The 15,768-nt window shown below is 36.8% G+C and overlaps 1 protein-coding gene across 3 annotated transcripts in view; it reads right to left on the bottom strand.

Annotated features, from left to right (window-relative positions):
- adamts3 (ADAM metallopeptidase with thrombospondin type 1 motif, 3) overlaps nt 1–15,768 on the bottom strand; it is a 230,648-nt gene that overhangs the window by 53,796 nt on the left and 161,084 nt on the right. The gene's annotated exons all lie outside the window — the stretch shown is intronic.

Genomic DNA, 15,768 nt, shown 5'->3' with positions numbered 1-15,768 from the left:
GACTTATAGGCCTTGAATAGGAAAACCTCTGTAGCTTTCAAACAAGGCTTCAAAATCAAAAGGGCTCAGACATAAAATCAAAGATTTAAAACAGCGACAGAAGTTGAATATATCTTTCAGGCATCTTTGACCATGGTCATACAGCACAATGGCTTTTTACGCAACAGTATTATAGTTCAGAAAACAAAAACTCAACAGAGGGATGATGGATTTGAGCAACCGATCCTCGTGACGGCAGCATGTCGTAGAAATGACGGTGTGTTAGTTCACCTACCTCTAAAACATACATTTTAAACTCAAAACGTCAGCGTTTAGCAGTGTTAGGAAGTAACTAGTTACATGTAAACGCTTCATGTGATTAAATAAAAAAATGAATGTAATTGTTATCCGTTACAGTCACTTGGAAAAACATAGAATGCTTTTCAGGGCCGAAAATTCAACAATATTTTCAATCCGAAATCCGAAAAGAGCTCTTTCATAACTGTACTTTTTCTAAATCGAAATTTTACATTTAAAAAAAATAACTTCCCATCTCTGTTTTTATTGGATCTGAGACCTGCAATTGCATTTTTTAAGCTGCTTTTTCAGTTTTTCTGTACTTTTTATATTAAATAGTTGAATTGTACTCTTCTTCTTTAAAAACTAAACCTGTTGTGAGGAAAATGTGAGTTAATGTCCCCGCTGTTTGCTTATAAAAGGAGCCCAGTGGGTTTATCTGTTCAGTCTCTCTGAAACACTTCCCTGTGGTTCTGCTGTCCTTATTATGGGATGAAACAGCATCTGGCTGATAAATGTGATCATCTTGCCATTTTCACAAATATTTCCTCATACCACTCACCAACTACAGCAGGAGGCTTTGACAGCATGCCAATGACTAAGGCTCATTATGCTGATTATGAGGTTAATTATACTTTGGTATGATGTTGGAAACCACTGGTATCCGCTCTGCCAGGTGTTGCTGGTTTTTTCTAAAACTTGACAAAAGAATATGCCTTTGGACAAACGCTTTTTGCTCTAAATTAACTGGACAGCAAATACATTTTTTGTAATGTCAACTGAAAATATGCAGATTCAAGAGTTAAATCTGTGAGTTGAAGTACATCAACCTGTACGGCTGCATCAATCTCATCAACCCTTTTGTGGCCATTTATCTGTTGATTGTGTTTCCAACCAAGGAAAACAGCCAACAATTAGTAGACCTATTTGAATCACCCGAATGAGAATTTAATTATAGAGCTTCTACTTGACATGGAAGGATCGTTAGTTTGTCTCAGTCAGTTAAAATACTTCTCCATAGCCATCTAAATTACCGTTTTATTTAATGATGGAACAAACATGTATATTAAAACAAGAAACCTGTTAAAAGTTTATACACAAATAGATGGAGCCAATTCTGCAGCGGAGGCACATATTGACACCGTTTCATTTGTTGTTGTTTTTTTTAAATTGGGCTTGAAATAACATTTTGTACAGACGAGAGAAGAAAAATGCTTGATTATGATTGTATGCAAACCATCTAGTTAAAACAATATTTTTTTATCCAGGCTTTTATTCTGAAATCTGCTCTGTAAACATGTACATAGAAAGGTGTAATGATGCTGAATTTAGTATTATTTATTCATGAATATCTCATGAGCCTGTAATGAATGTGCCATGTAAATATCAGATGAAGTGTTTTGCTGTTGTTTTATTTTTATCTCTATGAACAGTCTTGTACAGTAAATGGGAAAATGTATCGTCTGCTGTAAGTGTTTTACTGAGTCTAAAGCTTAGATTACAAGTGATACTGTGAATCTGTCTGTGCAAACCGACTATTAGGACAATTCATGCAGGGTAGTGAACCGAACAACCTTGGTGGTCAAAGGTGTTTTACTTACTTTAAATCTTTACTGTTGGTGGGGTGCCCATTCTGAATTTTTTTAAAGAAAAGATGTAAAAACTGTAAAAGAAAAACAAACTTGTAGAAGACTGAAGGTTACAATAATCTAAAAGCGACATGGTACTCTCTGGCGGCCATATTGGAGGTCCTAAGCTCTTTTATCCGACCCTGTTTATAAGAACCTTTAAAACACAGATTCTGGTAAATCTCTTTCTGTGGTGAACTCTCTGCAGCTTGCTGTTGCTCTTACATGTTGTGAACAGACACTTAAGATCAATTGGCATCAATTCAAGGAAACACAACTTCAGTTATTCAGAGCAGGGCTGTGTTTAGACATACTGCTAAGAAGATGAGCAGGAAAGGATGCCATTTTAGCAGGATGCCATTTTACTGCCAGCACCTACTCATTTATTTTCTACTGTTGCATCTGCTAAAACTTGCATCTATAAATTATACATACATATGCTTTATTTCAGTGTCCACTTCAAAACGTTTCAGAAGAAACATCTGTTCTTGATTTTACACATTTTGCTGACATTTACATTTTACAAGCTCCGGCTCCTTCATGCCTCTTGGCTGAACTTGATAATGACGATCTTAAGTCGTTCTACATTTCTCTATGATTTTAAATGTCAATAAAGCCGACCTCACAGCACAGCGGCTGTCATAAAAATTTGGGGTTTTTTGCGATTATAAATTATTTATTTTTATCTGCAGCTCAGCAGCTTGGTAATGACTACTGGTCAACATAGACCATTTATAAGCCGGCGGTATCAAATAACAGAAAGATAGAAAATATGCAAATGAGAACGACTCCATCGTGAATCCGGCTGCATAAAAACAAAGTATAGTTGATCCAACAGAACAGGGAGGGAATCACCCCCTCGATTTTCTCCATCTGTCTCTCTAACTGTCTTTCAAGTCAATTGCCAGTTAATACATCCATTTCTATACGTTCACAAGGGAGTTTCCTGCTGTGGCGCAGTCGGATGCTTTGAACATCGGCCATTAGTCTACTTGCGAGAGGAGTGAAAGGTCAGAAGTAAAGCCCTGACAGTAGATTTAAGCTGTTTGAGCCGCTGAGTGTAATTCAACACCGCCATAACTGCCACTGCTGCCGTGACGACTCAGCCAAGTTTAATGCTAACGGACTTTGAGTTTGCAGCCAGCCAGTTCTTCACCAAAGAGCTGCAGGCCTCAGACAGTTTAGCTCCTGTGTGACATGAAACTTGCTGAGGTCAAATGCCATCACATCGGAGTCACAAGAGTTAGGTTATGAATTGCTGGATCAAGTTAGTCTCAATGCTTATACGTATTTGTGCATTTAAAAAAAAAAAAAAAAAACCACAGGGATCATGAAACAAGCCATTACTAAATGGGACCTCCAAGATGGCACCAGACACGGTTGCTAAGAGTTTTCTAACAACCTCTGGTCTCTACACTGTACTCTCACCCTTGTTCTTTGTGCCCATCATGACTCATTCTGTCGCTTTTTGTTACTGAATCCAGCAGTGAGACCTTGACTTCCCCAGAGAAAAGGCTTCATCTCCCACTTTCTGGTTTGGCTTTTTGATGTGTGAACATACGCAGCAAGGAGCCCCCTTTGTGACCCGGATTTGACCGCTTTTTAAAAAGAGCCAGATCACATTTCCTCATTGAGCCCACGCTGCTTGCTTGGGGTCAGCGCTATTATGCTATGAACACGCCGAGTGCATCTATGAGTGTTTTGATGTCCGCTACAAAGCTTTGAGGCACACAGGTCGTGGCATTTAATTGAGTCTGAATTATTTTGAATCCACTGAATGTAGTTTGGATTGGCGTTGTGAAGTTTTAAGTAGCTCAGCTTGAGCAACAGTGTATTTCAGTCGGACCACCAATCAGAAATCCAACTTCATTGATGCGCCTGATTAAGGAATGAGCCACAACTTAAAATCAACAGTAGATTATGTTGGTTTGTTCCCATTTTAACCTCAAAGCTATAGCTGGGTGAGATAAATACCAAAACGACTCCACTCCTGTGGTGATGATCACAAAATAATACTTTTTACAATATCATATTTGGGGCAATGTTAACATGATGTAACAGTTTTCTTCTCTTTTAACAACATGTGAATGCAATGAACTTTGCCAATACAGAAGTCTTAAGTTTCCTGATTTAGATAAGGAGAAAAATGATCAAGATTTAGATCAATCATTTGTTGTTCATTTTCAATACATAACACTTTGTATTGACCCTTAAGGCCTCATATTGTACTGAGATTCAATACCAAGCTCTACTCTCAGCTTCTAATTTAGCATTTCATACTATACAGTGAAACAAAATATAGATGTATCAAACATTTCTGTCGGAATTTTGTGTTTGTTTTCAGTTTGAAGCAATTTTAAAGTAGTAATTTGCATTCATTTACAACTCTGATGTGTCTACAATCATTTAAAATCACCTCTAAAATCAACTCTTGATGGCATTCAAAGCACTGCTTGTGAGATATCCGGCACAAACAAGATGTTAAGTGTGGCACTTCAGTATTATTGAATGTAATGAATTTGTACTTTTTGGTGCCTGTGGTGAAAAAAACCTTTTCTCTCTGTTTCAGTTTATTTTTTAATTTTTCAACCTAGTATGAACTGATTACTGTGAACTTCATTTTGGGGATCTGGAGACTCTTGGTACCTCTGTATAGTCTGCATGTGTATATCTTGTGTACTAGCATGTAGGTTTTTGTGTCTGCAACTACAAATTCGTAAATGGTGTATAATGCCAATTTTAAAGTTTTATTTGTCGGGACACAAAGGTCGATCGCTGTTTTTACGGGAAGGAAGATAGAAGGCTTTTTTTAATAGAAAGAAAGGAAGTAAATGGTGTCCTATTTAATTGTGAAGGGCTATTCAACACGTTTTATATTACCTCTGTGATTGTCTGCAAAAAAAATATAACTGCAAGGTTTAAAGAATTCTGAGAATGAAAAAAGGCTTTTGAAGGCAACTGCTTGTGACATTAATGCGGCAAGATAATTTCATTTTCACATAATCTGATGTAATTTGCTTTATTTGAAAGAGATTTAGAATTGAATTACTATAATATGTGACTGCTGTGCCTCTGGTTAAAAGCAAACTCCCGTAATGAAATAAAAACATCAATCAGATTTAACCCCAAATCTCTGACACACTGAGGCATACAAAGTTGGCAGAGTGACAACATTTAAACAAATGGACTACAACATTACATTTGACTGATAGAGGCAATGAACCGAATATGAAATCAAATAATAAAAGTAACAGAAACGCTCGACAACATATGCTCTGCCATAATGTTGTTAAGATACTGGTGAGACAATGAAATATGAGCCAGGAAGTCCAGTTGGAGTGGCAGATTAATGAGATTAAAGGCTGATAAATAAGCCCCAGACACTGTACAACTGTTTTATATTACCAACAAAAAAGGATTCTACAGCTATGGAAAGTAACCACGGCCGCGACTGCTTTTAACTTTGTCGTGACGATCGTGAGGTAAACAGTAGAAATGCAGTGTTTGGCGACCTGGCTCCATTCATGGGTGAGATGGCTGTGATTTTTCCTGCAGATCCGTCTAAACGTGGCCTTACAGCGGTAGCTCACACAAAACTCGTACGTCATTAGCATAAAAGAAAGAGCATTCGAGGTAAAACACTGGACGACCTCGCGCTGAACTGTAGAGGGGCCATTATGTAAGCAATAAACAATGAGGCGCTCTGATTCCTGTGAAAACAACAGATAAGCTGGGGATGAAGGCATTTACTCCATCAGGTCTGTTTTGTTCATATATCAGAACAGCTCAGAGTCTATTAATAACTCTTATACCGTGGCCAGTGACCAAAGAAAAAGGGAGGCTGTTTTTCAAATTGTCATCATTAAAATTGGTTTAATGTTAATTTCAACAGTGAGAGTTATGCAAGTTTTGGTTGGGTGTCTGCAGTTATAGAAAATCTATCTTTCACACTGATGATGACCAGTGACTAAACCGTGAACCAGTATCACGAAAGGACGCAACTAATCAGTCATGAGTATTTGCTGTCATAGTAACTACGCATGTTAATGAGGCAACTCCTGATTAACATTTCAGTAAACTGGAATGTTGATTGTAATATTCAAGAAGCAGCTTAATTAAAAAAAATGGTTATATTCAATACAAGGTCAAAACTCAAAGCTCATGTAAATGTTTGAACCCTGTTATTTGGTAGCAAAATAACACAAAAAGTAAGTCATTCAAGCCAAGTCATAAATTAATATATTTTAATATAACTAATCAATTATAATTATTGATATATTATAACTAATATAATACAGAAATTAAGTATTAGCAATAGCGAAAAGCTGTCCTGGGGCAGACTATCTCTATAAAATGTATTTATTTTATTTTATTCTTAAAAATGTATTTTGACTACATAGCAACCACTAAACTTGCACTCACAAATAATTTGATTGACTTAATCAATATCTGTGCATTGAACTCATCCTGGCATGGCGCTTTACTCATTTGGATGATTTCTTTTTTTTTTCAAGATCTATGAAACAGCAAACATTGCTCCATCATATAATTCATACTGTTTTATTATCACTTTATCAGAAAATACAGGGTAATTATTTTTTAAATATTTTGACTATGATAAAGGATGTGTCATTTATCTCCAGTGGATCAAGGGTAACAATAAGGCTGCGTCTGAAATCGTTAACTCTATACATGTATGTCGTTTTATACTGGAGTGGTGTCAGTTGTACAGTGAAAGTTCGTATACCATTAAGTGTACTCAAATTATCCCACAATAGAACATGGAAATTTGAGACCAAAGGGTGACTTTTGGCAGAGCCATGACCAGAATAATGTCCGACATTGTCTTAATGTATAAAGTCACCAACCAACACGCCACACAGCCTGTATTGGGAGTGATTTCTGACGCAATCTTTCTGTTCGTTGAGTTATTTTCTGCCTTCTTCTTGATCTACCATGTTGAGCCGCTGGATGCTTGCCTTCTGTCTTTCTGTGTTCTACATACACCCAGTGACCAAAGAAAGAACCTTCTGTTTGGTACCACCTCGAACAACTTTTTACTTGAATGTTATACGAACCATTCATCAGAGAGGAATCCTTGCTTTTATCATATGCACTACCAGGCTTTGTGCATTCTCAGTGTTTGGCCCGTTCCTAGAAATAAAACAGGCGAAGGGGGACATTCACATTCAAATCAGAGTGGCGGCTATTTTTCTTTGTACCGTTGCGTCCGTTATAAATGGCGTAAAAGAATCAGACTTACAGCTAGTGGCAGATTCATTGAGGTGAGGTTTTGCAGTATGACTAACATGAGCAGTGGAGTAGCAGTGTTACGAAGTGTTCATATACACACTGTTGTCACATATCGCCAGATAAGTCACAACTACTTTCAGGTCAATATCTGTAACCCAGTTAGCATTTAAGTATCATGCTATCTAGCCTGCTAACTCTGCCATGCTTTTATGTTTCGGTCATTCCTTTGTTCATTCTTTAGAGGAAACATAATGTCCATGTCTATGGATAAACATGGATCAATCTTGGAAGTTTAGCTCTGGCATCAAGGTTTTGTCTTCCATGGTTTGGCCTCAAATGATTACGAAAATTGAAAGACAATTTAATTAAAACGCAACAAGAGTACTTTGTTGGGATTAGGTATCAAAACTACTTGGTCATGTTAAGTCAACTAAAGTACTTGATCATACGGGACAAGAACAGCAGTCTCCCAGTTGAAAACCTTGAACCATCCAACACCCTAAACTCCCTCATTTGAAACTTATTTGTGATTCATGAAAAGCACAACACAAAATAGACTTCCCTTTAAAATGTAATTCACAATGCAGTTATGTTGTGCGGGAACATAATTCATAGCAGACAGGGCTTTACAGGACGCAGGGAAAACCAGTTGACCCAATGGCTGCCCCCCCCCTCTGCAGTCTGGACCATAATCACACTTTATTCAAAGCAATCACATGTTACATAACAGAAAATGACAGGGGTCCCATTTCTCTGGTCATTGAGTGTATATGAACTTTTTTTTATTGTTTTGATAACGTGTAAAGAGTATTGAATCAATGTACAAAAAAATTGTTGTGGTCGTGTTTATGCTTTTCAAACTTGTCACGCTCATTTCTGTGTTGCCTTTTTATCAAGAGATATATTTCAATGTGCCCAAACTGTGAGAGGGTGCATCTGTGCAAAATGTCCAAATGGTCATTAATAAAAGATATTGGTCTTAACTCATTGACAATAAAGTGCTATAATCTCTCTCTTACCCAGTAGTTGTTTTAGTGGAAACAAAAAAAAGAACAAAACAATGAAACTACGCAACATATTGCAGTTTACAGTAATAAGACTGATTCCTTTGAGTGGCTGAAATCTAAGGATGAAGTGGCTCCTTTAACTCAGTGCACACTGATCTCTGCTGCCCATAGTGCTTACTTTTAACCACTGAGTCAATACATTACCATAAGTGACTATATATAAAGATACATTTGTAATTTGCTTTAATGTTCGGTACTCTCTCTTTTCTTTCTCACCAAAAGACTAAAAGTCACATCCGACAGTGACAAAAACTGTGAGTAGCTGGTATGAAATATTACTTTCAAACATCAGATCTCTTTAACTTGCTTGCAGTTTATTTATTTTTTTTACTAGTGAAGAACATTCAGAGGCCATACCTAAAGATGTATTGTTTAATTCTTGGTCATAAGAATGTAGCTGCTAAGTTATACTGCTGTTGGACAAACAGGCAGTAATGTTATGTTAAGTTTGTTCATAGCAACGACGATGTTTAACTGCAGGTTATTAAGGGGACATGTGAAATGTTGACACAGATCATAGCTGATCATACTATTTGTGTGGATTATTTATAAAAAACATTACATTACATTACATTACAGGCATTTAGCAGACGCTTTTATCCAAAGCGACTTACAGGAAGTGTATTCAACATAGGTATTCAAGAAAACGAGTATAGTTTAAAATACTGAATGATGAGGGTGCCAGGAGCAAGTCCAGATGGAGAGTTTAAAGAAGGAGAGGAGGAAGTGGTGGTTGGTGCGGCTTCGCTTGAGAGGAGGCTTCATTATATCAAGGATTCAGGCAAAGTAAGAAGCTGAACGGAGGTCAGCAGATGCAAAATACAGCCGGTGCACTCAGAAAACGTTGGACCCTCTGTAAAAAAAGATGTGACCTGAATTGAACTTAGAGTCAAGTTCTGGTTCTTTTTCAAAACAATATATTTTTTATTTTTTATAATTCATTTCAATGTCAGACAGACAGGATTTTTGCAAAAGTAATACATTTTTTGGTCCCCAAGGGCTATGCTTTAGCATAAAACCATTTAAGTCCAATTTAACAGACTTATTAAGCCTTATTATATGACAATGTAACAAGGTTTGTTTATTGTAATTATACAACACAGGGTTGCACATTGAAAAAAGGACAGAGACTAGACTGGATACAAAATAAAAAAAAGGCTGCCTGATGACTGAAAGAATCTGACTTCATACCATAAGCCAGTAGATTGGCTGAGGAGTGCTACTTCACAAATGCAGGCAGAAGAAAAAAAAGTGCTCTTTGGATCAAAAGGACATATCATGAGACCAAAAAAAAAGGAAATGTTGACTTGTACTTTTCAGCTATTTTATCATAAGTGAAAACCAAGAAAAATACTAAAGGACACTGTTAATTTGCTAAGCAAACGGAGGTCAGCAGATGCAAAATACAGCCGGTGCAGACAGAAAACAGAAGACCCTCTGTGGAAAAAGGTGGTATCTGAACTGAATACCCTTGTGAGTCTAGTTTTGGTTCTTTCTAAAAATATACTTTTTTATAAATAAGCAATTTTAATGTTACTTTCCCAATTCTTATATGCAGGGCACAGATTCCTGCTATAAAAAAAGGGAATGTAATGCCCGGTAAAACTAATTAAAGGGTGAGGGTTGCTGCATTGCAAAGCAGCAATTTCTATTCCATCATTTCAAATGAAATCCAAGGTAGTTATTTTTTCCTCAAGGCATTTCCTGAGGTAAAGTTTTGTTGTATTAAAGATCGTTTTCAATACAGACAGACAGGATTTTGCAAAAGTATTTAGTGATATTGTCACCAACGGCTAAGTTTTAGCATAATGGCATTGAAGTCAAACTGAACAGACTAAATCAGCCTAATAATATATGTCAATATTAATATCTCATAGAGGTTTAGGAAATCAATATATTCTTACTTTGAAAGTATAAAAACTGCTTCACATAACGTTGATTTACATGATTTGTACTACTGCCGACCAGAGTGTAAATACATTCACTACAATTCCAATAAAGTTTTTGTTTATGTGGTGTCAAGAGGATGCAGTCAGACTAAGAAATTGTTGGCTTCCAATTTCAAATTGGAACAGGTAGGAGAAGTGTCTGTATAACATCCAATGCAAAGAAATGACAATAATTGCATTATATTTCCTCATTTCGCCTTGGCTCCAGATTTCCCCCCAAAAAAGAAATCTGACTCACACCTGTCGATGAAATGGTAATTCTCTTCTATCTCTTTATCTCATTTATAAGCATTCAGAGCATAACTACAATATTTGTGTCTCTCGATTTATTTCACTGAAGACTATTTGTGAAAGGCAAAGACTAAAATGTGCCACTGACTTCACAAAAACAAGGTAACTATGGTTTTTCTGATTTGCATAAATCAATCTCACAACATAGGATGAGGAGACGTGATGTCATTTACACCACCCACATGAGCTGATAAACAGCTGGTCTGACCAACTAAACATACAGTTATGTAACACAGCTTTCTCCATACAGCTGACTTACAATAAGTGTTAGCTGCTGTACTGCAAACTGAAAAAGTACCACCCACAGATGCTAGCATTGTTGGTACTAGGGATGGGTATCATTTGGATTTTATCGATACTAGTGATCTTATCAATACTACTTATCGGTTTGGTTCCTTATCAGTACTCTTAATCAGTAAAAAAAGACAATTAATTAAAAAAGACAATTAATTAAAAAAACAATCGACATTTCTTTATTATTCTTGCATGTAGACAAATAGTCTTTCTTGAGCAGCAATACAAGAAGTCCCAAAATATTTAAAATACATTCACAGCTAAACAATTAGCTAAGTGATTAGCTTTTATTCGACTATTCTTATTAACAAACGTTACCTGCAGTGGACGAGGATGGACTGCTTATTAAGCCTTATTGTGGAAAACGGTGCATTTCTGCATGTTTATGTTCTGCTTATTCACCAAATGTTTAGATAAATTGCTGGCATTACCTCCCTTACTTGTGACGGGTTTATTGCATTTGTGACAACGACAGTTCTCAGCATCTACTCGAGTAAAATGTAGCCTGACTTTGGATTTTTTGTTCTCTACGCCATGATGTGGGTCTCACACTGTACTAAGCAGGAGTCGCTCCTCTTGCAAAGACAGGCATGGAGACAAAGAGAGGAGATTTGTGACGCTGCTATTTTCCAGCTTAATTAGCACCGATAGCAGAACCGTCAGCTCCGGACATTATCCATATTCGTTTCGGGGGCCATGAGCTAAATGCCCCTGAAACATGCTCAAAATGACAAATCTTACCATGCTAATGTTTATCATGTATAATGTTTACCATGTTCAATTAGCATTGCAGCATGCAAACATAATTAGCACTAAACAAAAAGTAAAGCTGAGGCTGAAGCTGATATGGCATACTCACAAAGTGCTCCTAATAGTAAACTTTTGGCTCAGGAGCCCTCCTTAACCTATCCCTCTATTAACCCCTATCGGCCTTCCTTTCCTAATCTTTATGGGGGCACTTTGAGTTATCGTTTGCAGGATAGCAACTGGAGAGACTAAACTAGATCCCTATTCCTGTACAACTCTGTGCCCCATTTATTTCTGCACAAATTACACATCTCTTTAACCTTTCCATTTCTAATGAGGAGTTCTGCCTCAGGTTTGGAAACCTGCACATGAAGTCCCAGCGCACGGGGGTTGTGATAAAAATTATCTCAATTAATATCGGCCAATTTCCAAAACTGTCCTTTTCTGGCTGAAGTCTTTGAGTCATTAGTTAATATGCAGCTCAAATCATTCCCCTCAAGAAATTCAGTGTTAAATCAACACCAATCTGGTTTCAGAGCTAAACACATTCCTGTCACTGCGATTACTTTGGTTATTACCCTCTTTGTCAATCAAACAAAAGCATTCGACTCTGTTAAATCATGATATGCTCCTGGCTATGTGATACTGGTTTTCATTATAAGTCCTTTTAATTGTTTCAGGACTACCTGTCTCTGATTTTAGGAAATTATCTTTCTATATTTTTACCACTGTCAAAGGCGTTCCACAAGGTTTTATATTTGTGCCTTTCACATTCACAATTTGTATTACCAATATCACATATTTCTTATCAAATTGTGATGCCCATCTTTATGCGGATGACACAGTTCTGTACTCCTTTGCAAAATGGAAAATAGTTCTAAATGCAAACAAGACCAAATATTTTAGTTTCTAGAACCATAGATATTGTGGACAATAGTTAACATACAACTGCTCTGAATGGACATAATATTGACAGGGTCACAAAGTGGAAAATAGAGCAGTGAAGCTTCACTGACCTCACAATTCAATAGGATTACGATTTGCCTGTCAACAATTCTCCATATATCTCAATTTTATATACAACTGCTCAGGGCCGATTTTTCAAGGATCAATACAGGCAGTAGAAAGTGCTTTCCATAACCAGTCCACAACGGTTGAATATGAAAAGTGGCGTCTTTTCAATACCAGTATCCGTGTAAGCCACCTCAGTACATAAACATTACTAAAACCAAACATATATCTTTCAGTAGTGCATTACAGGTGTGCTGTAATCTACAAAAATAAGGTTTTCATAGCTCTACGAAAGGGCACTGAAGGTCTAGCAGCTAGCGGACTTTAGAAGTTTCTTACTTTTTGCCCTTCTACTTTAACTTTGTTTAATAGTCACTACATCCCCCGACAGAACACCTCAACGGTTGAATTCAAGCCGACATGCACGTTTTTTTTCCAGCCCAACATTGTTGACAACAGAGCAGCTAATATTGAGAGCAACAAGACAGCTTCACACAGAAAACAGAGGTCAGAGGAGAAAAAAGAAACAAGTGCAACAGACAGTCATTGACTATTTATATACTTTATACTATAAATGTATTGGTATCTGACTGGATCATAAAGTTATATTTTAATTTCACATTGAAACACCAATACAATTGTATATTTCTACAGAAACAGAGCAAATTTCCACACCTCCACACTTTAGATTAATTACAGGTAACAATTATTTTACTCATCAAGGCATTTTATGAAAAGGTTGGGTGGGCATCTCTAACAATAAAGAGGTAATAGGCATTGGTTTCTATTTATAAAGCCCTTAATGGCAACTTGCTGTCATTTATCTGTTATTAAATTGGTCCAATAGTCTGACTGGTTCAAGTAATTGGAATACTCTTGAAGTCCTGAGTGCCAATTTCTTTTTATGGTTGTTTCTTCTGCAAATTTAAAACTATGATTACAAATTATACCGCTCTTGAATGTAACTCTCTGAACTGTGTTCTGTTGTTGTCTGGTTGCCTCCTCCTCATTAATTATTTTCTTGTGTCTATTAATTCTGTTTCAATTGTGTTCTCAACATCATTGAAAATGAGGCTTTGCCCTCATTGATTCCACGAGAGCTAAATCAAGGAATTAATAAACAATTAGTGGGTTTCTGAGCAGTTTCCAGAGAAGAATAGTTTGCCATCCTATTAACGAAAAATGAAATTGTTGCGGAAATCTTGTTAATATATAAACGTTTTATTCCAAATAGATGTATTGATTTTCACTATGGTGTTCCTCAAGGTCTTGGAGTCGTAATGTGATATTTTGGGGGATTTATGTTACCATTTCTCGAGTAATAAATGTTTTTTTTGCACAGAATCTGTGTTTTAAATGGTATCAACTAAATGTATGAGGCATAAGTTAAAATGTGGATGGCCATAAATACTTCCATCATAATGTTCTAAGCCCTTTTATTAGAAACAATTCATATTGAGTGGGCCATTAATGTCTGTACTGAATGTTATATAGTTTGGTTGTATTTCTATTTGTTTATTTGTATTATTTGTGTGACTGTTTGGCTAGATTGTCTAAATAACAACACTGCTTAATTAATACAGCAGATGACTGCAGCCCTACAGGTTTAAACATGACTTGGGTAGGCGTTAAACAAAGTCAATGCACCAGAGTAACAATAGCCTTTTCCTTAGGCTGACCTTGGAGTGGCTGTGCAATCAAATGGAAAGTAAAAACAGTTGGGGGGGGTCTTTGTTGGCTCATCATCAACACATCCCTCTTATCGAGACTGTAAAGAACCAAGAGTAGAAGGTGACCACAGCCAGTTAGCTGTAGGCACAAAACAGCTGAGGCGAAATATGTCTGCATGAAGCCACTCCGTCTAAAGCAACATGTCTGACCACGTTTCATCAGTCAGCCATTCTTCAGTGCTACACAAACCCAAACCACAGTGCTGTGGAGGAGAGCGAGGCTGCTGCCAACAAGTCCACCAGCCTCCCTGAGGGGGAGATCGTCGGGACAGATGGAGGAGCCGGAGAGGCAGCAGATAACCGTGCTGGACGTGCAGATTTAGCCCAGCCAAGCCTACAGATACTGAAAGGAGAGGCTGCAACAAATGAGCTACTGAAACGCAATGGCATGCACTGAATAAGGGGTCATTGTTATACTCAACATGAGTGATTTGGAAACATTTTTCAGCAGAGAAAAGGGTTTAAAAAGGGTTTAACGAGAAGACCTGAGCTTGGATGAGAGGGAAGATGACTTTAAAAAAAAATCATTCCTGCAGTTGGCTTTAAGGCAAATATACAAAATTGAGAAAGTTTTGGTAACTCTTGAAAAAAACTTGAAAGATGTCAAAAACCCACACAACTTACTCCAACAATTGCCTGCAAGAAATGAACCAACCAGTGTCTGCAATTTGGTACATTTTGTACAAAGCAATCCCTCTACACCTAGTGAGAGCTCAGCAAGAACACAAGAGAACACAAGAGAAGGTTCAGGGTGAAATAATAGTAAATGCTACATTCAAGCTGTTACACTGCAAAAACAAAAACTGTGTTTCTAGACCAGCAAACCCCCTGTGCCATTAGAAATTACTTATTAATCAAAACAACTATGCAACACTACTCAACAGTTTAATATCCTAAAATACAATAGTTTAATGGTGTGCATTTATGTATGCTTTAAAAATGTATTAAATGCTTAAACTCTAATACATGATCTTAGTGCCAACTTAAAATGGTATGTTGTTATGTTTAAATAAATAAAGTTAAAACAGGCAGATATTTCCAAATTCAATTCAATTCAATTCAGTTTATTTTGTATAGCCCAAAATCACAAATTACAAATTTGCCTCAGAGGGCTTTACAATCTGTACACATGCGACATCCTCTGTCCCGGAATATCGGTTTCTATTCATGGCACCAATTCATTTTTTTTTTTTTAAAGATTATGATGCAAATTATAAGTTGTAAATCGGTCTATTAAGGCTATTAAGATGTAACAAACAGAACAGTTAGATAAAGAAAATATAGGTGTCTGGACCGAGATAGAGATAATTTCACTAATCTTACACAACATTTAGTATTTAAACTAGAATGTTCAAAGGATGGAAATTTGTCATAACCAAAAGGACATGTTTTCATTTTAGAAAAACTATGATGGGAACACACTGCACCAACAAATAAGTAGATTATGGTTAGAGAAGTGGGTTTTCTGGCAGGATAATTTCTATGCATGTTTTGATACTTTGATACTGGAAATACCTGTTAA

The sequence above is a fragment of the Anoplopoma fimbria genome, chromosome 13 (genome assembly GCF_027596085.1).
Source record: "Anoplopoma fimbria isolate UVic2021 breed Golden Eagle Sablefish chromosome 13, Afim_UVic_2022, whole genome shotgun sequence".
Lineage (NCBI taxonomy): Eukaryota > Metazoa > Chordata > Actinopteri > Perciformes > Anoplopomatidae > Anoplopoma > Anoplopoma fimbria.
This window is presented reverse-complemented; position numbering and strand designations above follow the sequence as displayed.